This window comes from Ictalurus punctatus, unplaced genomic scaffold (assembly GCF_001660625.3).
Source record: "Ictalurus punctatus breed USDA103 unplaced genomic scaffold, Coco_2.0 Super-Scaffold_100068, whole genome shotgun sequence".
Lineage (NCBI taxonomy): Eukaryota > Metazoa > Chordata > Actinopteri > Siluriformes > Ictaluridae > Ictalurus > Ictalurus punctatus.
The window spans coordinates 1752968-1779408 of record NW_026521091.1 but is presented as its reverse complement, the minus strand read 5'-3'; the positions used below and the strand labels follow the sequence as shown (position 1 = coordinate 1779408).

At 39.3% G+C, this 26441-nt stretch overlaps 1 long non-coding RNA gene and 4 pseudogenes across 1 annotated transcript; 1 reads left to right on the top strand and 4 right to left on the bottom strand.

Annotated features, from left to right (window-relative positions):
• Positions 1-67: 67 nt before the first annotated feature.
• Positions 68-186, bottom strand: LOC128630909 (uncharacterized; annotated as a pseudogene).
• Positions 187-346: 160 nt separating this feature from the next.
• LOC128630901 (uncharacterized) lies at positions 347-463 on the bottom strand (annotated as a pseudogene).
• A 184-nt stretch (positions 464-647) lies between these two features.
• On the bottom strand, positions 648-766 carry LOC128630898 (uncharacterized; annotated as a pseudogene).
• A 5456-nt stretch (positions 767-6222) lies between these two features.
• On the top strand, positions 6223-9160 carry LOC128630886 (uncharacterized). The gene is made up of 3 exons (XR_008395149.1): positions 6223-6310; positions 6633-6765; positions 8459-9160. It is a non-coding gene; the product is annotated as an uncharacterized LOC128630886 (long non-coding RNA).
• Positions 9161-14738: 5578 nt separating this feature from the next.
• LOC128630824 (piwi-like protein 1) lies at positions 14739-22430 on the bottom strand (annotated as a pseudogene).
• Between the last annotated feature and the right edge of the window lie 4011 nt (positions 22431-26441).

The window sequence follows — 26441 nt, the reverse complement described above, 5'->3', positions numbered from 1 at the left end:
TGTGTCCAACCTTCATCCCAAAACAGGATGTTGTGCAGAGGCCATGAAAACACTGATCCAAATAAGAAGCTTACAGCACCTAGTATTCCCATTCAGTCTCCCAACCAAGTACTAACCAGGCCCAACTCTGCTTTGCTTCCAAGATCAGATGAGATCAGGCTTTTTCAGAGTGGTATGGCCGTAAGCGAAAGCTGAGCCCAAATGGGGCCTATTTAAATAGTGTAATCAAAAGACTGACTGACTGACTGACTGATTGATTGATTGGGTCCCCTTCAAACCTGTGTCCAACCTTTATCCCAAAACAGGATGTTGTGCAGAGGCCATGAAAACACTGATCCAAATAAAAAGCTTACAGCACCTAGTATTCCCATTCAGTCTCCCAACCAAGTACTAACCAGGCCCAACTCTGCTTTGCTTCCGAGGTCATAAAATCAGGCTTTGTCAGAGTGGTATGGCCATAAGTGAAAGCTGACCCCAAATGGGGCCTATTTAAATAGTGTAATCAAAAGACTGACTGACTGACTGACTGACTGACTGACTGACTGACTGACTGATTGATTGATTGGGTCCCCTTCAAACCTGTGTCCAACCTTTATCCCAAAAGAGAATGTTGTGCAGAGGTCATGAAAACACTGATCCAAATAAAAAGCTTACAGCACCTAGTATTCCCATTCAGTTTCCCAACCAAGCACTAACCAGGCCCAACTCTGCTTTGCTTCCGAGGTCAGATGAGATCAGGCTTTGTCAGAGTGGTATGGCCGTAAGCTAAAGCTGACCCCAAATGGGGCCTATTTAAATAGTGTAATCAAAAGACTGACTGACTGATTGATGTTGGCTGAAATTTAGCCTATTACCCAAAAACATTTAAAATTCAACTTAGAAGCCAATACTCACATCTACCTCTGAGCCCAGTTGGAGATAGAAAAAATACACCAGCCGTGAGTGAGAAGAAGCAAGGGTCCAGCTTTATTGTTCCATTCCACCACACAAGATCCACACCGATGAGAATTCTCAGAAGTGATCCCCCTACCCTGAGCTTAAGCTCCAGTATTTATACTGTATTTACACACTAAATAACCCATATGTTTCAAGAAGACTATGATCTCACTACCAATAGGGTTAAAAAAAGAGCTCATTTACCTTACTCTTATGTTCCAGAAAAGGGCTATTTCACTTACACATAGAATTGAAACCAGGGGTTTTAATTTACACATAAAATCAGAACCCAGGCATTTCTAATAACCCAGAAAATAAAAACCCAGAGTTTCTAGCTACTCAGAGGATCAGAAACCAGAATTTTCAGTTACCTAGGGCATCAGAAACCAGAATTTTCATTTACCTTAGGGCCTCAGAAACCAGCATTTTCATTTACCCAGAGAGTAGACCGTGGACAAGACTAAACAAAAAACTGGCAAAAAAGGGAGATCAACAACACTGTTCCCACTGAAACTGGACGTGAGTTTCTCTACTGTGTTATCATTTGGAAAACAATTGATACAATGAGCCTTGCATATTCATGCTTTGCTACTTGTTAAAGGCCAAATCCTTTCATGTAATGGCTTTTACATGTCATTTATATTAGTTCACACAAACACTCCATCCGTCTGTTCCTGGCCCGGCCCCTCTGTCAAATTTTAGAACCCATTGTGGCCTGCGAGTGTCGTGAATAAAATCACCCTTTTAGCCTAGGTCAAAAACTTCGGAGACAGAGAATTTAGTAGATGTCAAAAAGTAAATAAACTTTATTGAAAATCAGTAAAGTGTGACAGTCTGCAGAGTGTCCGAATTATGCATCCACAAACATGTCTTTATATACCTATCTCCACAGCATAGTCTTTGTAGGTGGGGTTTTGCTTTTCCTCACTGAAAATAGACCAATCTTCTTTTGCCACAATTAAATATTCATGTCTATGCGTTATCTTAAATTTGTGGAACATGCGCAGTTAGTTGTTTTTCTTGAAAAGGTTTCATGAGGACAAGGTTTCTTTTACAAAAAAAGGTTTCACACAGACTTGTGTGTCTTGACCTTGACTCCCTTCTTAGGCCTCAATGAGCATCTGTCTGTCTCTATCGGTTGTTCCCGCTGATATCTACCTCCTTTCCCGAGGCCCTCTCCTAACTCCCTAATTTGTATCTGCCTCAAAGTTATTTACTCACGCATGCGAATATCTACTGCCAATTTTTATTGCTGTGGAGACAGGAGACAGCTAATACAGAACAATTGTTGTGCACTGAAACACAGAGTTCATTCAACTCAAATCCACTCAGAATATAACTTGATCAAACATTGTTCTATGGATTTAGATTATGCTTCTAACTGTTGATTATACATATAGATTTTTTTTTTTTACCAATATTGATTTATACGATAATGCTCAAGTAATAATTCTAAATGTTGGTTACATATTGAATTCACTTCATTAACATATCCAAATGTCAGTTACACATATTGTTTGCACTTCATAGATATTTTCCATATGCTCAAGTGTCAGCTTTTTGTCTTGTAGTGTGAGGAACTTCAGCTAGACCCAGTGAAATGTGCAATAGCTACAGTCCTGGAGTTCTTACAATAATGTTTCTCAGCGGGGTGGGCTCCTTCTACAATCAGGGTTTATGTGGCCACCATTTTGGCCAGTCATGCCCCTGTTGATGGGGCCTCTGTGGGGCAACATTCTCTAACTTCGAGGTTCATGCGTTGTGTCAGGCGGCTGAGGCCGATCTGCAGGCCGCGCATACCTTCCTGGGACCTTTCTGTGGTCCTGGAAGGTCTGTCAGGTGCCCCATTTGAGCTCTTAGAGTGGATCTACTGTCTCAAGCCGGGGGGCTGATTTATCACCCTTGGCCAGAACTATGGAAACTGTGGGTCTGGCCCCTGAGGCGCCCCAGCTCATAGATTCTATTCTCACAACTGAGATTGTAGAGACCATGTTAAATGCTAGAGCACCATCCACAAGGAAATTGTATGCACTCAAGTGGCAGCTTTTTGTCTTGTAGGCTAGACTGATAAAAAATGCTTTGTTTTGACAACAGAAACCCTTATAGAATTTGGTAATGGTTTTAATGGGAATTGCATTGGTTTTAATGGAATCTGTAATGGTCCCTTAGGACCTCTAATGGTAATTTGTTGCCGTTTATTGGTGGCATGTTATTTCTAGGGGGTACCATTAATGACCAATAGAACACCTTTGAAATTTGGTAATGGTTTTTAAGGTTTGTAATGGTATTTGTAGTGGAATCTATTAGAATTTCTGTGATGGTTTTCAGCAGAGATATGTCACTATTTCCGCTGATTAAAACACCTACAGCTGAGGAACTTCGGTGCTCGTCATTAGGCTAGACCAATAAAAATGCTTTGTTTTAACTAATATGGGAAGAGTAAAAAAAGAGGGCTATATGTGGGAAAAGAAATGACAAGCGAGGTTACATGGGTTAGTAGCTATCTAGCTAGTGGCTTCAAGCAGTCGTCTATTTGCACGTACAGCATGACAAATAATTAACTGCACTTGAAGCTTTTGTAAAAATTTAAGATAAAAACACCCCAAACTGTATATGGTACCATAACGAAGACCAACTGTATGTTGATACGTGAAGTTCTGGAGGGATGTCGGACGGCGTGGCGCGGTGACGTAATGACGTGTGCTGTTAATCCATCTATGTTCTATAACATGTAGAACGGGTACATGAGAGGAGTATTCTAAAAGCGACTCATGTAAACACCTTAATCACAGTGTTATCTTATTCAGAATAAGGTCAATAATTAGATTACTGCTGTCCATGTAAACATAGTGGATGTGTACTGAAGTGCTAACAGTGAAATCTGACTACCAAAACCCCAGTATGCAATGAGCCTTCATTAAAAGCACTCACAAAATAAAAACACTACTCACCATCTACATGTGAACTCCCATCCTCACAGAATGACTCCCAGATGTCCGAACCTCCATCTGAAAAACAAAAAGTGGCACCTTATCCACTGCAGTGTAAGAAAGACATACTGAAAACATGTGACTGTATCTGTAAGAAGGGCTATAATGATAACATGAGGTGATGATACACTAATGTTGTTATCTCAGTTGATTCAAGCCTCATACCACCAACGAGTAGCCCAACAAACCCAGCAATAAAATAATTAGGGATTAACAAATATCAGCTGTTTTGGGGTTTGTGCATGTATAGAGTTAGCACGGGATTTATGTATAACAATGTGACATGTTGTAGTGGTGAGTTTATTCGAGCATCACATTCTCTTCTCTCCTCTCTTTTCCCCTCCAGGCTAAAGATGGTGGCTGTGAGAGCGAAATTTTCCATCCCAGTGCGGAACTGAAATTCATGGAGATTCCCAACATCCATATATATATATATATATATATATATATATATATATATATATATATATATATATACGAACCTCATAAGAAATTAGCCTTATAGAACCTGTTTTGCTTCTGTATGGGGTAATAAAGTGTAAAATACAGATCAATCACCATAATTTAATATAAAAATCAGTTACAAAACACATAAGTCACAACATCCACTCACCGTGCACTTAAATAGGAACACCTGCTCATTTATTCAGTTATCAGCTAATCATGGGCAGCATCACAATGCATAAAATCATGCAAATACAGGTCAAGAGTTTCAGTTAAAGTTCACATCAAACATCAGAATGGGGAAGAAATGTGATCTCAGTGACTTTAACCATAGCATAGTTGTTGGAGCCAGATAGGCTGGTTCAAGTATTTCAGAAACTGCTGGGAATTTCACACAATAGTCTCTAGAATTTAACACAGAATGGTGTCAGAAAAAACCCATAAAAACACTGAGTGAGGGACAGTTTTGTGGGTGGAAACATCTTGTTGATAAGAGAGATCAGAGGAAAGTGACCAGATTGGTCAGAGCTGCCAGGAAGGATATACTGTAATAACTCATATAATCACTCTTTATAACCGTGGTTAGCAGAAAAGCATCTCAGCATGCACAACACATCAAACCAAACCACAGAGATCACATATTCCCCTGATTATCTGATTATCTTATTGATTATCTTATTATTAGACTGATTATCTGTTCAGATAACTATTGTTCAGATCCACATTTAAGCATCTTACTATACACTGTTAAACCCAGTGTTTGTGTTCTTTTTTTCAGTTTCCTTCTGCTTCTGAGTTCAAAGAGCTTTTTCTCATCCCCATCCTGGATCGCCCCTACAGCTGCCTGTTTGGTACATTCCTCTACAGCAGTGAGCAGGAGAGAATGGAAAAGCTACACTCCACATTTCTCCACTAATGGGGGGAGGCTTTCCAGCCTGTTTGATTTTACTGGAATGGAAATGAATTTGTCTAAGTGTATTATGACTTGTCTCTCCCTCTCTCTCTCTCCTCTTTTGTTTTTAGGAAGTACAGGGTAAAACGGTCACTGTGGTCCTACATGAACAGTCAGCCGGAGGACTTCACTAACCCGTTCTATGTGGACTGTAAAAACCAGGTGCTGTATCCACTGGCCAATCTCACACATCTGGAGCACTGGGTGGGTTATTATGTGCGCTGGAACCCACGCATGAGACCACAGGTGCTTATACTGCAAACCACACTCTGTGAAATTATGGGGAAATGCTCAAAAATAGTGCTTCCAATATATACCAAAATACCTAGTTATTTGTATAACTGAACAGTGTCACTTCAAACACATGATGAATGTCCCTTTTTATTACTAGATGTTTCTGGGTTTTAACACCAAGTTTGCTTTAAAAAAAACAAAACCATTTCTATCAGCACAAAGCTAAAAACACAAAAGCTGGAATAATGGGTCGGTAAGCATAAAAAGTGCCGTACACAGTGGAACTGGACACACGAGGATCTCTGACACTGTTGACTCTTCAGTGGTTCCATTTTCAGTTCTAGTTTGTAGGTACAGGTTTCAGTCTTCAACAACATTGTAGTTTTCTTTTTAAAATGCACTCCTTGGTTGTGCTCACTGCATTACAAACTAAAATCCAACATTGTGAGAGTTTTTTTTTTAATGTGTTGAAATGGAGTTTTCTTGTGAACCCTCTATATTCCTGTATATTTCATGATTGGCTGGTTAGAAAACTACATGAACATACAGGTGTTCCTAATAAAGTGGACGGTGAGTGAACATGACGTGGCTGAAACGATTTCCAAAACACTTCAGGAGCAGCTAGCTGTTACGCCACGGCCAGCAGATGGCACTGTGGCACGGCTCCGGACCGGTCACATGACTTTGTTTTGTTTTCATTCGCTTCCTGCCCGAGTTCTACTTTCTCTTTGAGGATGTCCTTGATTTAACCCAGGTGTCTTTGATTTAGATTAATTATGTTGGGTATTTAAACCCCTCGGGTCTATGCGTACGTCGCGTGATATTTGTAGTTGAGGTGCCTGTTATACCATGTTTGCTGGTTCGGTTCATTGATTTATTAATAAAGACAGTGCTCCTGCACTTACTTCCTGTTTATCCCTCTGTTCCGTCACACTAGCGATAAAGACTAAGGTTACACCGGCTTGATGATTGATCTTTTAATAATGATACATAAATAAATAGAAAGCGAATGGAATGATTTAGGAAATCGGTGTCCCAAAACGAAACTGATGTTTGTGTGCTTTGTTGATTCTTAGGTAGATGCCGCTCCATCAGAATTTGAGAGTTATTGTTTTTGCGTGAAGAACGTGGAGGAGCTCCAGAGAGAGGTCACGTCATCCTGCTCCATCTCCTCATCCTCAGAGCATACTTCTCCCTCCTCACATAGTGGTGTACACACACACACACACACACACACACACACACACACACACACACACACACACACACACACACACACACACACACACACACACACACACACACACACACACACACACACACACACACAAACAAACACAAACAAAAAAGAAAACACAAACAAAAAAAGAGCACACACTGTCTTTACTCAATGAATACACTCTCAGGCACAAGTAGGGAGTGGATGAGTATGAAGCGGGCACACACACACACATTCCTGTTTGCAATTTTTTTTAACTATAGAGAAGTTACCTAGTGTCACATTTTATAAATTCTTAATACTTAAAAATGGATCTTGGAATGATAGTCAGCATGTCTGCAGCATGAATTCATAGTATTTACGATCTAGTATTTGACCTGTAAATATGTAAAAAAGAGAAGTATTAATATATTTGTCCTTACACGTCATGTTCATCTTTCCCTGTGGCCTCATTTGCTCCTCTGTGCCAACTCCCTTTCATCTTTTAACATTTCAATAGTTTTTAGCTACTTGAAGGTTTTTGTTTGCCCCCCCCCCCAAGGTGAATCATCCATCTATTTTTGTGTTTTATTAGTTACTTTCCATTTTATGTCCGCTGTCATCACACTGAAGCGTGATAGTTATGTCAGTATTATTCATTTCTCACAGACCTGCCTTTCACCTTGCTAATATATGGAAGCACTGAATAAACAGTCAATTTGTCATGTTTTTGTATGAAGGTGTTAAAATGTTGAGTTGTACGGCCTTTCCTGCCTCGTGGACTTTTCACTGGTATCGTTTGAATAAATCAAACTGGTAATGAAAAGTGTCGGTACTGATAGGGAAGCAAAACAGAGACAAAGATCTGAATGTGAAAATCCATTGAATTTGGAAATGAAATTTTGACACCATTGAATTAATAGAATCCGTGTATCATATTCGTTCTTTTCATATTCAATTATCCACTTATCCGAAAATGAAAAAATGTCGTTATTTTATTATTCATTTACAGATCCAAAACGAAACAGGGAGAAAAAGTCATTTTCCGTTCTTTCAATCTCATGCTCAAGTTAAAAATAAGCGATTAGAAAATGGGTCAAATGTCCAGGTTTCATTTGAACATATTATTCATTTTTTTCGATTGACTATGACCCAGAAATTACTGGTTTCTTCACGTGTTGTGCTGGATAAAGGGGTTTTTATTTTGGTTTATTTGTTTCGTTTTTTTGCTGAAGAGCATGGGGAGATTCGTACTGTTTAAGGGAGCCAAATGTGTAACCCTCAAAGAAGACTGCAAAAATATTAACTGCAGTTAAACCAGTCAATAATCCTTTATAATACTACAAACATTTTTGTATTTACGCTTTTACGTTTTAGAAAATGGGCAAAATCAAGTTTAAAGAGAGGCTGTAATAAAAATACAGTTTTTGGAGTATCAGGGTCGGCGCAGTGGCTTTGTAGTTAGCTTCTTTGCTTCACACCCCCAGGTTGTACTCTGGTTTCCTCCCCTAGTCCAAAGACATGCGTTGTAAATTGTCCGTAGTGTATGAACAGGTGTATGATGGGCTTATACCTCGTCCACGGTGGCCCCCGCCTTGTGCCCCGAGTCCCCTGAGATAGACTCCAGGGTGACCCTGTGTAAGATCGATGGAATATCTGATTTAATGAACACTGAAAAACTTTTCATTTCTTTTTTTTTGAAAGCATGTAACATCAGCACGACGTACGGGGTTCACCGAAACGGGACTATTGAAGACTCGAATAACCGGCTCTTTTTCCAGTCTGTGTAGCCTCACATTGCTGTTATTGGGTGACACGGGTGGAATCCAATGAGGTTTTCTACTGTTCTCAAGGTTTGGCATGCTGTGTATCCTGAGATGCTTTTCTGCTCACCATGTATGTAAAGAGAGGTGATTTGACTTTACCATGGCCGTCCTATTAACTTGACCCAGTCTGGCCATTCTCCTTTCGTCAACAAGGTGTTTCCACCCCGAGAACTGCCACTTATCGGAAGTTTTTCACACAAGTATGTGTGTGTGGAAATCCTAGGAGAGCCGCAGTTTCTGGGATACTCAAACCAGACCATTTAGAATCTACAACCATGCCACAGATAAAATCACTGGATTACATTCTGGTGTTTGATGTGAATATTGACTGAAGCTCTTCATCTGATCCTGCTTGATCTTGTACATTGTGGTGTTGCCATATGATTGGCTGATTGGATAATTGTATGAATGAGCACATGTACAAGTGATCAGTGAGCACATCTATCTACCATAGAGGTATTTTGGGGCAATACTTGACAATGTACCTGACTTTGTTAGATTTGTGGCCAAGTTGAAGCTTTTGACATCCCAATGGAAAAAAATAAAACAATCCAAGACAAATTCACTTTCAGTCTTTTTTTTATTATTGTTTTTTTTCGCCCTTCATGTTAATCTCTTTCTACAGAACCCGTCCAAACTTCATACGTCAATGCAGTAAGCAAGATAAACTGTCTACAGCTGAAGAATCTAAGCATGCATCCGTTTTCACCCTTATAGAAAAAGTTTAGCAGTTCCTATCCAAAAGACACCATGAGCCCAGATGTCCTTAGAAACTAAATGTAACCTCCAACTCGTGGCCTTTTCAGTAACTCGATTCCCAGACGTCGCCACACTGATCACAGTGCATCCTTCAAATCCACCGTGCAGCGGAAATGGACCAGTCGATTTAAACGGATTGTTGAAAATGTACGTTGTTCAAGGCATTTGTGAATTTGAAATTTCGCTACAATTAATTTCGGAACGAGATCACGTCGTCATTGCCTCGTCTCTGGTGTTCTACATTTTTGACGAAAGTAACACCAGAGATGCTGCGTTAAAGTGGTCAAGAAAATTACACCAGAGTAAAAAAATCCCATTGGGTTAGATTATAAACATCGACTGAAACTCACGATAGGACGTGACACTGTTGGAGAGTTGCATACGAGCGAACATTCAACGATATTTAGTAGAAGCGTTGTGGATGTTTTCGCCTGTGTTCGTCCGTAATATACTGGACTGTCCTACCAAGAGTTCGACCACATACACATTCAACTGAAGCTCATACAGTCAGCATACTGAACTCTCCTTTTTGCCATAGTGCGGCCGCTTAACAGGATAAGGCCTCAGAAGTCAAGCACCAGCAGCTTGTGGCTAAAAAGCTGCAGCAGAATTGAGCTCGGCTAGGAGGTGACGGGTGACGGAAAAAAGCCGGGGAACCTTGGAAAGGAAAACAGGGCTGTGTTCTAAATCTTTTATTGCCTCCTCTTCAAACTCCAAAAACCTCTGGGCCCTACAGCTAAATCCAAAGCTGAGGAAAACAACCGTTCAACTAAGAAGGCCTTCTCAAACATAATGTTTGAGCGAAGGGAGGAAATGATCAACACAGATCAATTGGAACACAGCCCATACAGCAAGACCGTAAAAAAGTGCCATAGAGTGTAAATGATTCAAAAAGACACAAATCTAAGCCCAAACACTTCATATGACCATTGATATGACTGCTAACGAAATCTATTGTACTGTAGCTACACTGCTACAAGTGTATATAAAGATACACCGATACAACCAGTTGAACATGAATAACACGCAAAGCACATTTCACAAGCAAAATATCTTTCAAAAATGTCCAAAAGCACAAATTCCTAATAAAGGAAAAAGACATGTTTGTGCTAACATGTAAGACTTGAGTTTCCACATCTTCCGAACAAGTACACTTGAGCGTCTTCGTTACTGTAAGCTCGGCTCTGAAAATCTGCTACCACTGTTGTACCAGTAAACACACACACATAGACAGAGCAAGTTAGCAAAGATTGGTCAACAAGGTTTCTTCAACACAACCACCTTTTAATACACATACGCTCACTTCATATTGTCAGTCCCTTTTTAAAAGTGAATTAAACCATGAGCAGCTGTCTTCTCAAAAGTCCTGTTCAATTTCAGAGCACAAAAAAACTGCCTATATACACAACAATTCAGTCCCACGGCTCTGAAAGAAATGCAGAGCACAAATGTACAAATCACTGTGATTTCTATTTTTCTTAAATGTGAAAAGGATGCTTGTAAAAAGATGATAAATCTTCACTGGGAATTACTTTAAGGTCATCAACAATTAATTTATAAATCAGGGGAGCCTGGCTCTGGTCCTGAATTCCTGTAATCATGCACAGTGTGATGATTTCTCATCTAACACTCCTACCTAATGACCCGAAGACTTAAATCGGGTGTGATTCAGGAAAATTCCCAAACTGTACTGCACTGTAATCTTACAGGACCACAGTAAGGCTTCCCTGCTCTAAAGCGTTTCCTATAGAAATATTTATTTGAACATGATGTGGATAATCTAATCACAGACTCTGGATTAATGGTGCACACAGCGATGTTTTCACACAAAAGTGTGATGGACACTAAAAAGCTGGAGCAGCACTAATGCATGAATAGTTTGTCTCAGAGTTTGTACTTTCAATTAGAAACACATTAAACTTCTGCACAGTTTCCAACTTCAAATGAATAATATTGTAAACAGTCGTATTAGTGAGAATGAGGACAAACGGTTAAATATTCACAGAAAGTTTGACTTAGTCACAAAGCAGATGTCCCTCCCCTCCCCCCACTGAGAACACGTATGCGTTGAGCAGTGCTCCCTCTTCAGGCTGGGAGATGTATCACAGGTTACACCACGTTGTCTTCTGTGGGCGGCTCAGCATTGGGGGGCTGGAGGAGAGTTTGTTGAACTGTAAAATGACATTTTCACTTAGGGGTGTACTCACTTTTGTTGCCAGCGGTTTAGACATTAATGGCTGTGTGTTGAGTTATTTTGAGGGGACAGCAAATTTACTCTGTTACACAAGCTGTACACTCACTACTTTACATAGTAGCACAGTGTCATTTCTTCAGTGTTGTCACATGAAAAGATATAATCAAATAGTACCATAGCAGGCTGAGAGTCTCACATCAACAAAGGTCAAGCGTGCTCGTTAGAATATCAGCCTGGAAAGTTTTCAAATCGGTCTTATCACTGTTTTTTTGCTCGCTCATTCACACTTTGCATTATGGTTACGATAACAGTCTATCCTTCTGCCCAACATGGATAAAACTGGCCACGTCAGCCATTTTGACAGCCTGTGGTGTTGTCTGGTTAAAAATGTGTGTGTAAGTTTATATTATAGATTATATTTGTAGTACATCTCCTTGCACATGCACTTTTCCCCCTTAATAGTACGGGGACATACTTGTGCATGAAAAGCAGATAGAACAGTATAATCATTATTAGCTTCTCCAATTCAGGAAAATGGGCCAAAAAAAAAGAGGTCAGAAATTGTAAAATGCCTATCAGGGGGCTGCAGCACACTGACGATCGCAAAATTATTGAGGTGTGACCTCCCAACAAAAATACTTTGTTATGAATACTCGACAGGGGGCAAAAAACCGCGGAGAAGAAAAGGCGCTAGTTGACTGCAAAAGACTTAAGAAGAATAAAACGTGAGAGAACCCATTAGCCAGCACCGCCACCATGTTTCAGAACTGCAACCTTCCACGAGTGTCCAGAAATACAAGGTGGCAAGTGCTCAGAGACATGGCTACAGTAAGGAAGGCTGAAATACAACCGCCACTGCATAAGACTTACAAGCTGAAGCATCATGACTGGGCCAAGAAATACCTGAAGACCGTTCCTTATAGGTTTCATGGACCGATGAAATAAGAGTGACTATAGATGGAGCAGATGGACCTTTTCCGTCTGGTTAAAGATGAACTGAAAATGAACTCCCAAACCTACTGCCAGTTTGTAGAAGATCCTTTCTTCAAGCAATGGTACAGGAAGAAGTCAGCAACGTTCAAGAAGACCATGATCTTTATGCAGGGCAATGCTCCATTCAGCTAAAATGGATCATGAACAGATCAAGAAACTGACATTCAACGGATGGAAGGCTCATGGTGGTTATTGAAAAGAAGGGTGGCTACATTCATCACTGAATAGCTTTGAAGGGACAAAATAGTTCATTGTTAGTTCATTGAATAACTTCCTGAGAAATTAAATTTTTTCTTAGTTAAACCTTCTATTTTGTTGGGAAAGAAACATTTAGGATCAACTGAGACCATTGTATTTGTTCACCAATCAAATTAAGCTGAGAAGTACCATTTGCCAAGTGTTTGGTTTTTTTTTTTCTTTTTACAGGCCTAGTTAAATAAATTGGAATATAGAAGTACAGTAGAACCGATAAACCGGACTGAATGCACGTTTTTAAAACGGCTATAGTTGTGTATCCATGGATTGCAGGTGTGAAAAATTGAAAAACTGAAATCTGACTAAAGCGAATGTAGTTCAGTTCAGTCTGAAGTTGTAGAGGAAACATTCGCACTCGGTAATTTAGTTTTGTAACGCCACACAGATCATAAGGTCTGTTAGAAATTATATATCAGAGCTACAAACCCCATCCTGCTCTGCTGTATGAGGATACTCAACACCGCCATCTTGTGTTTGTGTGTATGTGTTGCTGTGTTCATGAGGCAGTTTTGCTTAGTTTTTTCTTTAAGGTTTAATGTTCTATATTATTGTGAGTGTGTGTTTATGTATTTTAGTGTGAGCTGTAGTTTTGTTTTGTAATCTTATTTCTCAGGTGCAATTTTACGTGTTTTAATTCTTCCTCCCTGATTTCTGCACTGCACAGTGTATTATTAGAAACAGGGCTTCTCTGTGTAAGAGAACAGTTGTTTTGTGTTTTTAACAGCAAGTTATAGCGCTTATTGTGAACCGTTATGTGTGCAGGAGGCAGTTCAGCTGGACGGAGAGATCCTGCATGTGCCGGTTTAAAAAATGAATAATGATGATTTCTGTTCCTTTGGTGAAAACTTTCAGAGCGTTTTAAATCTACACCAGCCTTTTGTAAACGTACAGAAAGTATATAATCCGTATATGTAAAATATTTCAATAAATAAAAAAGCAGTGCTTGTGTTATTACAGGAGGTGACATTTTGTAGGAAAACGTGAACAGTGAACGCGCACTGTAGGGTTGACAAAAGGCCAAAAACGCTTTAACAACAAGTTTCAGCTCCAGTTAAAGGAAAGTGCTTGACTCAAGTAGTTTTTTTCCCCTACAACAATTGATTTGATCATATCACATTCCACAACACTGATTAAACCTGAGGTTCTGATTCCCACAGGGGCCTCTGTTACTGACTGTTTAATACTGTCTCAGTTCTGAGATTGATTTAATGTTCAGTCGAAGTGAATAGGTTTCATATTTAGTGTAAAATATTAGTGTAATCCACCTGTTTCTAAATTACATTATATAGCACATCTATCGTGCACACTGAAAATTCAAGTCCCAGATGTTTCTAAAACTACACACAACCGTGTGTATATATGTATATTTTATAAGTGTATATATGTATACAGGAAATCACACACACACACACACACACCTCTACTGCATCCTCCAGGAAACACGTGAAGGAAACCTCACCTTTCCCGGCTTGTGATACACTCATTCATCTGCTTTAAATATACTTTTTTTTCTATACATATTCAATTCACAGCACCTGTTAATTCTTTATTTCCTTTTTTCTACATCACTCACTCTCTCTCTTACTCTCACCCTTAAGATATACCCGTTAAGTAAAATTTTCCTTCAGCCATCAGAACAATACATTAACTCTGACGTGTTTGACTGATAGCATTTCGCTTCCGTTCTTGCGGTTTTGTAAACATAGAGCATATGGACGCTCCGATCGCAGGCTTGATCTCGTATAGCTCGTATCTTTAACCCTGCAATTACACAGTTTTAAGCTAAATTAAGCTATTTAGATCGTCAACACTGTATGAAACATTCCCAATAAAATCTTGGACAAATTCTGTAACAAATTAACACGCGTTCTCCATTTTTGATCACACGATGCAGATTCTCTAATGATAGACGTGCGATTAAAGAAAATGACCACATCCTCAATCCTTACATCATCAGTCAGCATGATCTGGGGTTGTGTAGAAAGCGGGCTTGTATGAACACATGTGTGGCTTTTACCTGCCAGTTGTAATACAGGTGGCAGAGTTTGTAGGTGAGTCTCTGCATGTGGTCTGGTTTGAGGCCACTGCTGTTGTACACCACGTTGTAGTGAGTGGGGGCCACACTGCTGAAGCGCACTTTGTGACTCACGATGAAGAAGTCGTACCTGACAAATCAAGCCGTCAGCGTTGAAAACACACCGAACGCAACCTGAAGCTGCGATCAGAAAGACTGCAAGAGAAAGAGAAAAAGATGGATGAACTATGCCTGAACACGCCACTCGGGTCACATGACTTCGGCGTCGATGACCGTCGATGAGGGTTGCTCAGTCTGGCGTCGAGGACAGCAAAGAATCTGGAAGAGATGCGTTTCTTCACCACCAACACGGTCAGTTTGGGCCTGTAAACACAAACACTGACAGCTGAGAGAAAACCCAAAAAGCGTGCGTCAAATCTCTTTTATCAAGATGTGTCGAGTCTCATGTGTAATCGTCACCCATGGCCTTGATGGACTGCGTGAACTGAGGCACTTCGTAGTCGCCCACGCCGTCTCGGTACACCACGATGCGTGACGGCAAACATTCGTTGTATTTGAAGTAGGCCTTTAGCGCAGCTGAGGAAAAGAAATCAAAACAAAAAGCGATGTCTTAATGCGCTTCTTAACTGAAGCGACAATTCTAAAATTGCTCGCTTTTTCTCCTACGTTCCGTCAGACTGCAGTGTGAGTATTTCATCCTGAGTGTAAAGTCGGAATTCAAAGAGACTGCAGTGTAACGAGGTCATTTATGAGCATGATGTTCCTCCCAGAGTGCATTTCATACCCTGCACACTTTGAAAACCACCTGAGAGAAGGACGGTGCTCTCATGGTTACAGAGCAGTGGCACATAGCATACAGAGCACATAGCATACAGAGCAGCCCCTTTATGAGGAAGATGAAGGTGGGGTAGCAGCGAGGAAAACAACGTTCAGAGGATTCGAGACTAAAAAATTATGATTCTGTCCTTCAACTGGAAGGAAATGGAAATACAGAAAACAGTGTGTGAGATTAAGAGAACCAGCTCAGGCCTGAGTAAAGAATCCTGAGATGCAGGAAGTAGTGTTAAAAGTCTCTGAAATTTCCCACCACCGAGCTGAAAAACTCTTGTTGGATTCATAATCTTTACTGATCGTTTGTAGTGGTAACAATATGCAGATATACGAGGGATTAAAAAATATCAACAAATAAAGAAACCATGAGCATGCTGCTATATGCAGAAAGATTATCAATCAACGACAGGATGGTGTAATGTGACGCACCACGAAGCTAAACAGGTCTTTCTGATGCTTTTTATTCCTTATACCTCAGCAATTTGACAATTTAACATTTTATTCATTAAAAGAACGATACTGTACTTTTTCTCTCTCTTAAAGTTACGATAAACCAGAAAGGGTAATGCCCTCTCTTCTGAAGACTGGTGGAAAAGTTCAAATCTAAAATCTAGTTCATTAAACACAACCCTTCTTAAAGCTGTTTACAGAGTCCACACAAGTCATGCTTTAAGTACCTGGACATGCCCGGGTTGAGGCTGGCCACCAGTGCACGGATGGATCTCTTTTCTGCGGCACTGTCGTGTTATCAGTCGATACCAACATCATCAGGTGCTTCAACTGAAAGAGCAGGAGAAGTCACTAAAACAATGTTTTAATAGAATAACATCAGGGTTAGGAGGTGCCACTGTTGATCAGTTACAAGGTCAGATATGCTTTTAAAGGATGATTTTGGTTGTAGTTGAAATCCCAATGCCGGATATATTTCAGTTACTTGAAAAACTCCCAGTGCTTGAAGAACAGAACCGTACCGGGATCTCGGCGCTCCACGGCTCTCCTTCCATCTTGCAGTTCATCTGCAAGGAGATCTTTGTGGCTATGGTCATGAGGGTCTGAGGTCTGCTGAGGGTGCGAGCCACCACACACTGGCTTGGAGTGGGACAGTCCACACACAGGTACTTCTTCACGCAATCGTATTTATCCTTATGGTTGGTTGACAGGATCACAACCACCTTACACACATGATTTAAAGTGAGTGCTTCAGAACAAGAAGTAATGGTAATCTGTAGACTGAGGCTGTTAATCTGAAATTCTCTTATGCCGTATGCTTAGACCCGTAAAAGGATGTACTGTGACAAAAATCACATGGAAGCAGTTGCACTGCGTGTGTCACATCACAAAAGGTGAAACGACTTTAACAAAGAAAATCAAACAGCAATATCATTAAACTTTCAATTAAAAAAAATAAACTAACCACAGTTTCATTTGACTTATTTACTAGAAGTGTCATGATACTAGCTTTTATTTTCCTTAATCGAAAGCCTGAGTATCAGCCGATACCCATCCGATATTGTTTTCTTTAAGATCTACAACGCTCATTATTTTAACTGAAGCACTTGGTTTACCATTACACTTTCATACAGAAACCCATACATAAAGTATGAATATAATGAATTCAATCCTAGCGAAAGAACAGTCACGTCTCTTTTACATGCATCAGTTATATGATTTGATTTCTGTTATCTCTGATAGCTGATCCACCGTTTTTTTTGCTGCTATCAGGTCCTGGATCAGTGCCATCTAGGGATGCACGATTATGGCCAAAATGATAATCCTGATTATTTTGATTAATACTGAGATCTCGATTATCACGATTATTCATTGATTTTAGTGATAACATTTTTTATTGCACTTTCACATTTATTAAGCTTTCTCATGCCACAATACAACACACAAGTAGGCATGAGAAAACTTGAACTGGTCAATTATGACAGAATTTAGGAACATAGTATGAGCCATGACACATTAATTTACCTTCTGATAAACTAAACATAATATTTTCAGTTCATTTTACAGACTGTATGCACAAAACAACCGTTAACCTGTTCCACCTTGTAAACAAATACAATAAACCTCAATGTTTAGTGTTTGAAGTCTGCTCCTCTTAAATATATTTAAAGCTGCACTATTAGACATTTCCACTGTCATGGTTCTGGGCTGGAGTCAGTTCTCGAACCGCTCTGTGTGTATTGTGTATATGTCTGAATAATCTCATATAGCATGTGATTGGGTGAGTTCATTTACCCGTCAAAGCGCTTTAGTTTAATGGTGTTCATTAGGGATGCTCCGATCAGGATTTTTACAGCTGAAACTGAACTAGATACCAGTCTTTTTTTATTTAAGCTTTATTCAGGAAGTCTGTCATAAACAGTTAAATGTAAGCTCTATGCTCATGGTCACTGTTAACTGAATTAAAATAATAGCAATGATACTGTTGCTTAATTGATAAATAAACAAACAAATTATTTATTTTTAGATATCTTAAAAACAATAAAGAGTCCTAATTAAAAGTAGACTAACACAAAAGTGATCCACATTAAGAAATAAGGCTAATAGCTTTCAATGAAATAGCGAACTATGCTTAGTGTCAAATTGATATTAAATGCAACCCAGAGTAATTAAACTTTATTTAATTTCTCATTTCATTTATATTTAATGAAGTTATTATATATATATATATATATATATATATATATATATATATATATATATATATATATATATATATGTATGTATGTATGATTTATTTATAACTAAGCACATTTTCTGTCTTTACATTTTAGTAGTTTTATTTTTGTTTATCAGTTTTAGATCGTTTCCCCAGTACAGTGTCCATGTCTGCTGATAATATTGTGTTTTGGGGGGATTAAATCAAAACATGGAAACTGATGTTGACTTTTCTAGTGATATCTGGCAGCCGTGAGTTTAAATGAAGTGAATTAGAGTTAGTGAAGGAGAGCGGCAGTGTACTGTATGTTTACAGATGGAACAGTTGTTACTCTTGATTATGATTGGTGAGGAATTTTTTAATAAAGAAGTTTGAATTAAACCCACCTTATAGCCTGTTAATGTCATGATTTCTCCTCACGCAAAGCACTGGAGCTCGAAGCGAACCTGGCAGCTTGAGGGCTAAAATGCTAACACCGTTTCCGGGTTTTGGCACTACAAAATAACATCATCCCTGCGCTGCCCTATGGTGACTGGCTATAAGTGTAGGAAGCGCTTGATTTGCTCTGCAGCTGAGTTTTCTATTAGCGGAGGACGAACTTTAAACGTTAATATTGCAGTCGATCATGTTCATTTAATCGTGGGCCGTCAAAATCGTAATCGCGATCGATATTCGATTAATTGTGCAGCACTAGTGCCATCTATATTATTTACCCATAGTAATGTGAGTTTTTTCTTCTACCCCCCTTTATTTTATTTATTTTTAAATCAAAGTCCTTTCAATCATATTTCATATCACATTCAAGCAGTTATCTAATCAGCCAATCATGTGCCAGCAGCACATTGCATAAAATCATGCAGGTACAGGTCAAGAGCTTCAGTTAATGTGTACATCAGACAACCATGGCATGGTTATTGGTACCAAATGGGCTGGTTTGAGTATTTCAGGAATAAGGCGTTTCCATCCACACACAACTGTTGCTCCCTCAATGTTTTTTGCACCATTCTTAGTAAACTCTACAGACTGTTCTGTGTGAAAAGCCCAGGAGATCAGCAATTTCTGAAATACTCAAACCAGCCCATCTGATATAACCAACCATGCCACGGTAAAGGTCACAGAGTTCACAATTTTCACCCATTGTGATGCTTGACGTGAACGGTAACTTTTTATGCATTGACGTGGACGTTAACTCAAGTTCTTTTTATGCATCGTGCCGCTGCCCCATGATTGAATAACTACATGAATGTGAGGGTGTTTCTAATAAAAAGGACAGCGAGTGCATTACTTTTTCATTCAAATAATGAATATAATGGTCGTTACATTACTAGTCACCTGTACGGTTTTTCTAAGCAATACAATACATTTTCTATACCTTAACCCCTAAAAAGTATGGCTGCTAACCTGAACATTTTCAGCATAGTAAAATACTTTAATATTTGAATCCTAAACAAACTACATGGTCACACTTGGGTTGACCCAGTGTGTGAGACCCACCATCTGAACCTGTTGCACCACTCTCTGCTGCAGAGCTCTCAGCAGAGCCTCCTGTCGATCATCGTACTCCATCCTGCACACAGAAAAAAAATTAAGTGGGGGGGATAAAAAGTGTTAATGCTGCAATTAAGACATGATCCTTGCTCAACATGGCTCTGGTTCAAATAAAACACTACGCACAGTAACCACTGCCTTCTGCTCTGAATGAAAGAAAAGCTGTCGAGAAGCTCTTCATTTTAGCGCGTGCAGTTCGGGAAACACGTTTATTTGCCGAGACCATTGAAACGTTTGTGCCTAACCGATGGACTGCAGCTGAATACGGTCAATATGAGAGCAAAGTTCTGCACTACCTAATTGATAAGGAACGCTTTAATAATTTGAAATTAACAGTGCTACACACTAGTGTCCCTTTCATGAAGCTCGCGAGGAGTACATTTTAAAAAGGAGCCCAGGACACAGTAATGGCACAGGCTACAATTTCTTTCTAAACACTGGTCAAGTGTGTTGGCTCACATTTCCAGCCTCTGAAGGTGGATGCCTACGGGCACTTTGTTGAGGGTCTTCAGCAGTGAGTGAGCGACGTCAGCGCTAAGGCGCGTATGGGACAACAGCCAGATCTCCAGAGGCATGCTGGTCATCAGAGGAAGACCTCGCATCTCTTTAGACCAATCCGTGTCACATGGGTTGTACTCGTACTGCGCACGCACACACACACACACACACACACACACACACACGCACACACAAACTCTACTCAGCAAGAGTGCGATGCGTGTCGTGTACAGTTGTGTTCTCTGTGTTCTGTGGTCCCCCTTACTGCTCTCGCTCCTTGTAGGATCCTCTCAGCAGGAAGAACTCTTCCAGTCAGATTCAGCAGCTTGTTCTCAAAGCTTAGACCCCATGTGCTGAGCGTAGTCTGAACACTGGCATTCCTGGAAGAGATTCACTGAAAAATTCAGCAGTGTGAATTGGTATAACGTTCATTTCAAACATTTAATCGTACACCTTCAGATCAAAAGACTTTTAAGATCATGAAAAACATTTCAGTCAGGTGTCCACAAACTTTTGATCGGTAGTGTATATCTATCATTAAACTTAAGAATGATATAATCAGAAAAACCATCACGCTATATGTTCAGCCTCGTGTTGCCCGGGATAGTCTCTGTAAAGTAAATACACATCCCTTATATGCATGCTACAAATGTTTCTTTTGTAAAATTTGTCTCTGGCTTGCACGTTAAGGATAAATTTCTAAATGTAAAGAATGTATAAGTTTCTGTAAAGCTGCTCTGTGACATCGTACGCTGTTAAACGTGCTATACAGACAAAAGCAGAATTGAATTAATAATGCAGTCGCTTTTATCCAGTACCTGCTCATGTTGTTGATGAATCTGTTGAGGCGGTTCTCCCACTGTTCTGGGGTCAGTCTGGTGTGAGTGGAAAGGTCCTTCATGATGTTAAAGTCGTGCGCATCTTATCAGTCAGACCTGAGTAAGTTACAACAATTAGTGCGATAAGAAGCAGACAATGATTAAGCGCTGTGTTTCTCCCGCTCTGTGAGGGAGACCTGTGAGGTAGCAGAACTCCGGGATGAGTAAGACAGGTCCTGGTGGAGGAGCTCCTGCAGGACCCAACCTCCTAACGTGACTGACCAGCAGAACCTGGTTCCTATCAGTGGTCTGCAGATCGTATTCCTAAAAAATATATATTATATCCCACAAAGAAATTAAGACGGGAACAAAGTCAGCAGTGAAATGAGGCTCCTTTAATACTGTTTAAAAAGCATCTCAGGGAAATTCCTCAAGATATCAAGTGAGAAATGCCAGGAATACATTTCTGGAAAAAGGGCGTCTACTTTGAAGATCCTAAAAATTTAAAATTTATATCCTAAATTATTTTGATCTATTTTGGATGTATTTTTTTCGGGGGGGTGAATAAAGAATGAATGTGTCTAAACGTTTGACGGTAATGTATGTTTCCAATGCAAGTGCTATAGTATAGGTGTGCTGGGTTATATCTTATATAGTTCTATTAGGTTATACACGTGTCTATATGCAGTGGTTGTAAGTAAATATACAAGAACTGTGGCTGAATATCTAGTATATAGTTATTTATCTCTTTATTTACGTAGTATTGTTTTGGTATTATTATTTTTTTTTTTTCCATTTTATTTGATTTTTTTCTGCCAATCGACTGTCCACACTCCAGTCCAGTAGGTGGCGGTATTGCATCTTTAGCATTAAAACAAAAAAAGAAGAGAACTATAGCGCCTTAACCCACACTGCGCATGCGCAAAGCCGGATGACTCAGCCATTAAACTAGTAAAAGAGCTCTAATTAGCCAGTGAAGCTACATGTCATTCAGCCACGTCCACTTATAAAAGTAAATCATGTAATATTCTCAGACTGGGCAGTTATTGACAGGGTGAATTCATCGTTTTAAATAGAATCAAAAATAACATCGACCTATTTGCTAATCTCATTTCGATTAGCTTGCTCATTAATTACACTGCGCATGCCTGGACTGGACTGCCTCTTCAAAAGCTAGCATCGCTAGCATATTTGTATAATATTAACATTAATATTGAACCAGAGGAGTGAATAAAAAAAGTTATAAAATGTTATTTCTCACTTCTTCTCCTCTTGTTGTTCTTCTCCGTGCGGGTGAGAGTTATGTTTGGTTGGTTCCTCTGCAATTCGGTCATGAGTGAACCACTGCTGCTTCACCGCCTGCTTCATACTGATACACCTGAAACACAGGTGTTAACACCGTTAACTACACACATACACACAATACAGCACAGAACAGAACCGAATAAACTCACTTTAGTTTGGGTCCAAATGGGCCAGAACTAACACTAACAACGCTTTCTGCTCCTCATTTCGACTTCTCGCGGTGACATCACCAACGTAACGGACGTTGACGTAAATTTGAATCTGAGGAGAAAATAAAATAAAATAAACCCAAATATTATTTTATAAAAAGCTTCATTATTCTCTTCTTCTTAAACACGATAGAGGATAAGATATACAAATACATAAAAAAACAGCTTTATCATTATTTTAAATCAAATCCACTTTAAAAGTGCTCCTTTCTAATTAAATTTTAATTAAAAATATACTTTATCTTACTTGTTAATTTTTTTTTAAATTAATATTTAATTCATCGATGATTGTAGACGAGTTGAGGTTTCACGTTCTTTGTGCTTTATTATCACAAATACACACTTTGTTTAAACTTTTGAGTTTGGACACAAAATGTAAACATTCCTCATGAATCCAGAACATTCATTTGTTTATTATTTAGAAAGTAATAATTAAACTGGTGAATAAAATGATCAGATTAATCACTTGCAACATTTAGAATATGAATTATGAAACAGGAGACCTGAGTGCGATTCTGGCAGAAGAGCTAAATTGCTTCTTTGCTCACTTTGAAACATCACAACAACAGCACTCATCTGCTCCAGCCCCACCTCCACCCTCATCTGGCCCCCGTACCAGTCCAGCCCTGCCTCCATCCCCTTCTGGTTCCTGCACCACTCTACTTACTGTGAGGGAACACGATGTTAGACGGATGTTTCTGGCAGTGAACCCCAGGAAGGCTGCTGGCCCAGACGGTGTACCTGGTAACGTGCTCAGATCATGTGCCCACCAGCTTGCCCACATCTTTACCAGAATTTTCAATCTCTCCCTGGCCCAAGCAGTCATCCCGGCCTGCCTAAAATCAGCCATAATCATCCCAGTGCCAAAGAAGTCGCCCACCACTAGCCTGAATGATTATCGTCCTGTGGCCCTCACTCCAGTTATCATGAAGTGCTTTGAGAGATTGGTTCTTCAGCACATCAAGGACTACCTCCCCCCAGATTTCGATCCTTTTCAATTTGCTTATGGTGCAATCAGATCCACAGAGGATGCTATAGCCGTAGTTGTCCACTACGTGTTGAGACATCTAGAGTAGCAACAGAGCTACGTCCGTGACTCTAAACACCAAGAAAACCAAGGAAATTATTGTAGACTTCAGAAAACACAACACTGAGCTGGCCCCCCTCTTCATTAATGGTGAGTGTGTGGAGAAGGTCCACACCATCCGGTTTCTTGGCGTCCTTATCTCTGCAAACATCTCCTGGACGGACAACATCACAGCGGTTATCAAGAAGGCTCAAACGCGGTTACACTTCCTGAGGGTTCTCAGGAAGTGCAATCTGGACTCCAATCTGCTGCTGATCTTCTACCGCTCGTCCGTTGAGAGCCTGCTGACATACTGTATCACGGTGTGGTATGGTAGCTGCACCGCAGCAGACAGGGAGAGGCTTCAGAGAGTAGTAAGAGCAGCACAGAAGATCATTGGCTGCCCTCTCCCCTCCCTGATGGATATTTACACTTCCCGTTGCCTCAGCAGAGGAAAAACCATCATTAAGGACAGTTCTCACCCTGGCTTTGATCTGTTCAATCTGTTGCCCTCAGGGAAATGTTACAGGTGCATCAAAACAAGTACTAGTAGATTTAAGAATAGTTTCTTCCCGAAAGCTATTACCATTATAAACAAATACATGTACTGAGTCCACAGCCTATGTATATAGTGTCTCAAAACTGTGCATTTCATAGTACCTCCCCCATCCACCCCAATATCTATCTTGCATATCTATCTTGCATATCTTGTTTATTTATCTGTGTATTTATCTGTTTATTCTTCTTGTTTATTGAATGTACATGTTTGTACGGAACAAAAAAGGAGTGGCTCTTAATTTCATTGTACATATGTATAGTGACAATAAAAGGCATTCATGCATTCAATTTCTGGTATTAAGTGAGGTTTTTAATTATACACAGATATAAATATATTTTATTTATTTGTAGTTTTCATATTTGACTCAGAACATTACACATTTATTTCATCAACAATTTATCAAGTTGTTTAAAAAAATATTTAACTGAATGATTCTGTCCCAGATCAATAAAAATCTTCAAATAATCTATCAACACCATCAATACATCTAATCAGTAAATTAAAAATCTACATTTATTCAGTTGATCTATTGACTGGTTTATTGAAAGTTTTACAGCTTCGGCAGGTAAAGAAGCCGTGGATTTAATCTGATCTTCTGATTTCTAATGAGAATTAAATAACAAAATAAAGAATTAAAGAATGAATTTAAATAAATAAGGACAAAATCATGAATAAAAATATTTAAAAATATGGACTACATGTCATTTCTACAAGTGTTCATACAGACAGAAAGACAAAAGATGAAACGGATTTAACAGATACAGGACAATTAGGACAAGGAACGTGAGAAAGAATAGAATAATCATTTATTTATTTTAAAAAAATAAAATAAAATTACAACTGTGTTCAAGATCACAGCAAAAAGACAGTAGAGGAAACAAAGTAACAAAAATATTTCACATTTCCTGTTTAAATTCAACAGTAAAATCACATGAACTGAAGACATCGTGACTTTTTGAAACTGGTCGTTATGTTTTAATCAAACGGAGCAGGTAGTGATGAAGAAGCTGCCTCAAAAGATAATTTCTGTTCCTCAAAGAGTAAAAAAAAAACCCATTAAATCCTAAATGTATGAAAAATAAACATTATGTACATTTTATGTCTAATTACAGTGAACCTGACAGAGATTGAAGCTCACAGAGGCGAAGTGTTCACGCTACAGCAAATTTCACCAGTTGACGCTAAACTCGCTCACTTAGAAGGTGCGTTTCTCTGTCCCGGGATATTCCTAGCACTGTGTGTGAAAGCTCCTGAGATGTCCAGCATGGAGACGTGTGTGTATGTTGATGTGTACACAGTACCAATGGTCAGGATGTACTCTTGTGTCCGAGTTTCTCGTTCTCCTGAAAAAAACACACACACACACACAGTGGAATTGTAGGGGACTCATTTACAAACAAAGATGACTACGAAAGACCGTACAAAACAATTTCGTGCAATTGCAATTTCACCAATGCAAGTAGATTTCTGCAAAGAAAAGCACAAAAAACTCAAATTCTGTAAAAAGACGCAAATAAATAAATAAATAAATAAAAAAAAAAATAAAAAATAAAAAAATAAAGAACTCTGCAAAATCGTGTACGGACTGATAATTGCTATTTAAAAGGGAAAATCATTAAATGACAACACTGCAAGAGATGGTCAAGAATTAAATCATACACATACACACACACACACACATACACACACTCTCACACACACACTCACTCACACACATACACTCACACACACACACACTCACTCACACACTCACACATACACTCTCACACACTCACACTGTGTGTGTGTGTGTGAAGTGAAATTCAGTGGAATAACAATAAAAAATTGGGTTATGCTAATTTATTAATAAAAGAGCACAAACCAATAGGTCTGTCTGTCTGTCTCTTTTTACTGTTATTATCACTTACTTACTCAAGTTTTACCAAATGCACACTGTGCTGTGTCACACCAATAAATCACTCCGAATTACATTCATATAGTAGTATGATGCCAGATTCACATGAACGTGCTACATCTCTCATACAGTGTATATATAGTAAGAGACACTGGTGTGGCTGCAATTTTTCATTCATTATACATTTGAATACACGACTTCCACTATTTCATCCAGTTCATTTAAAGAG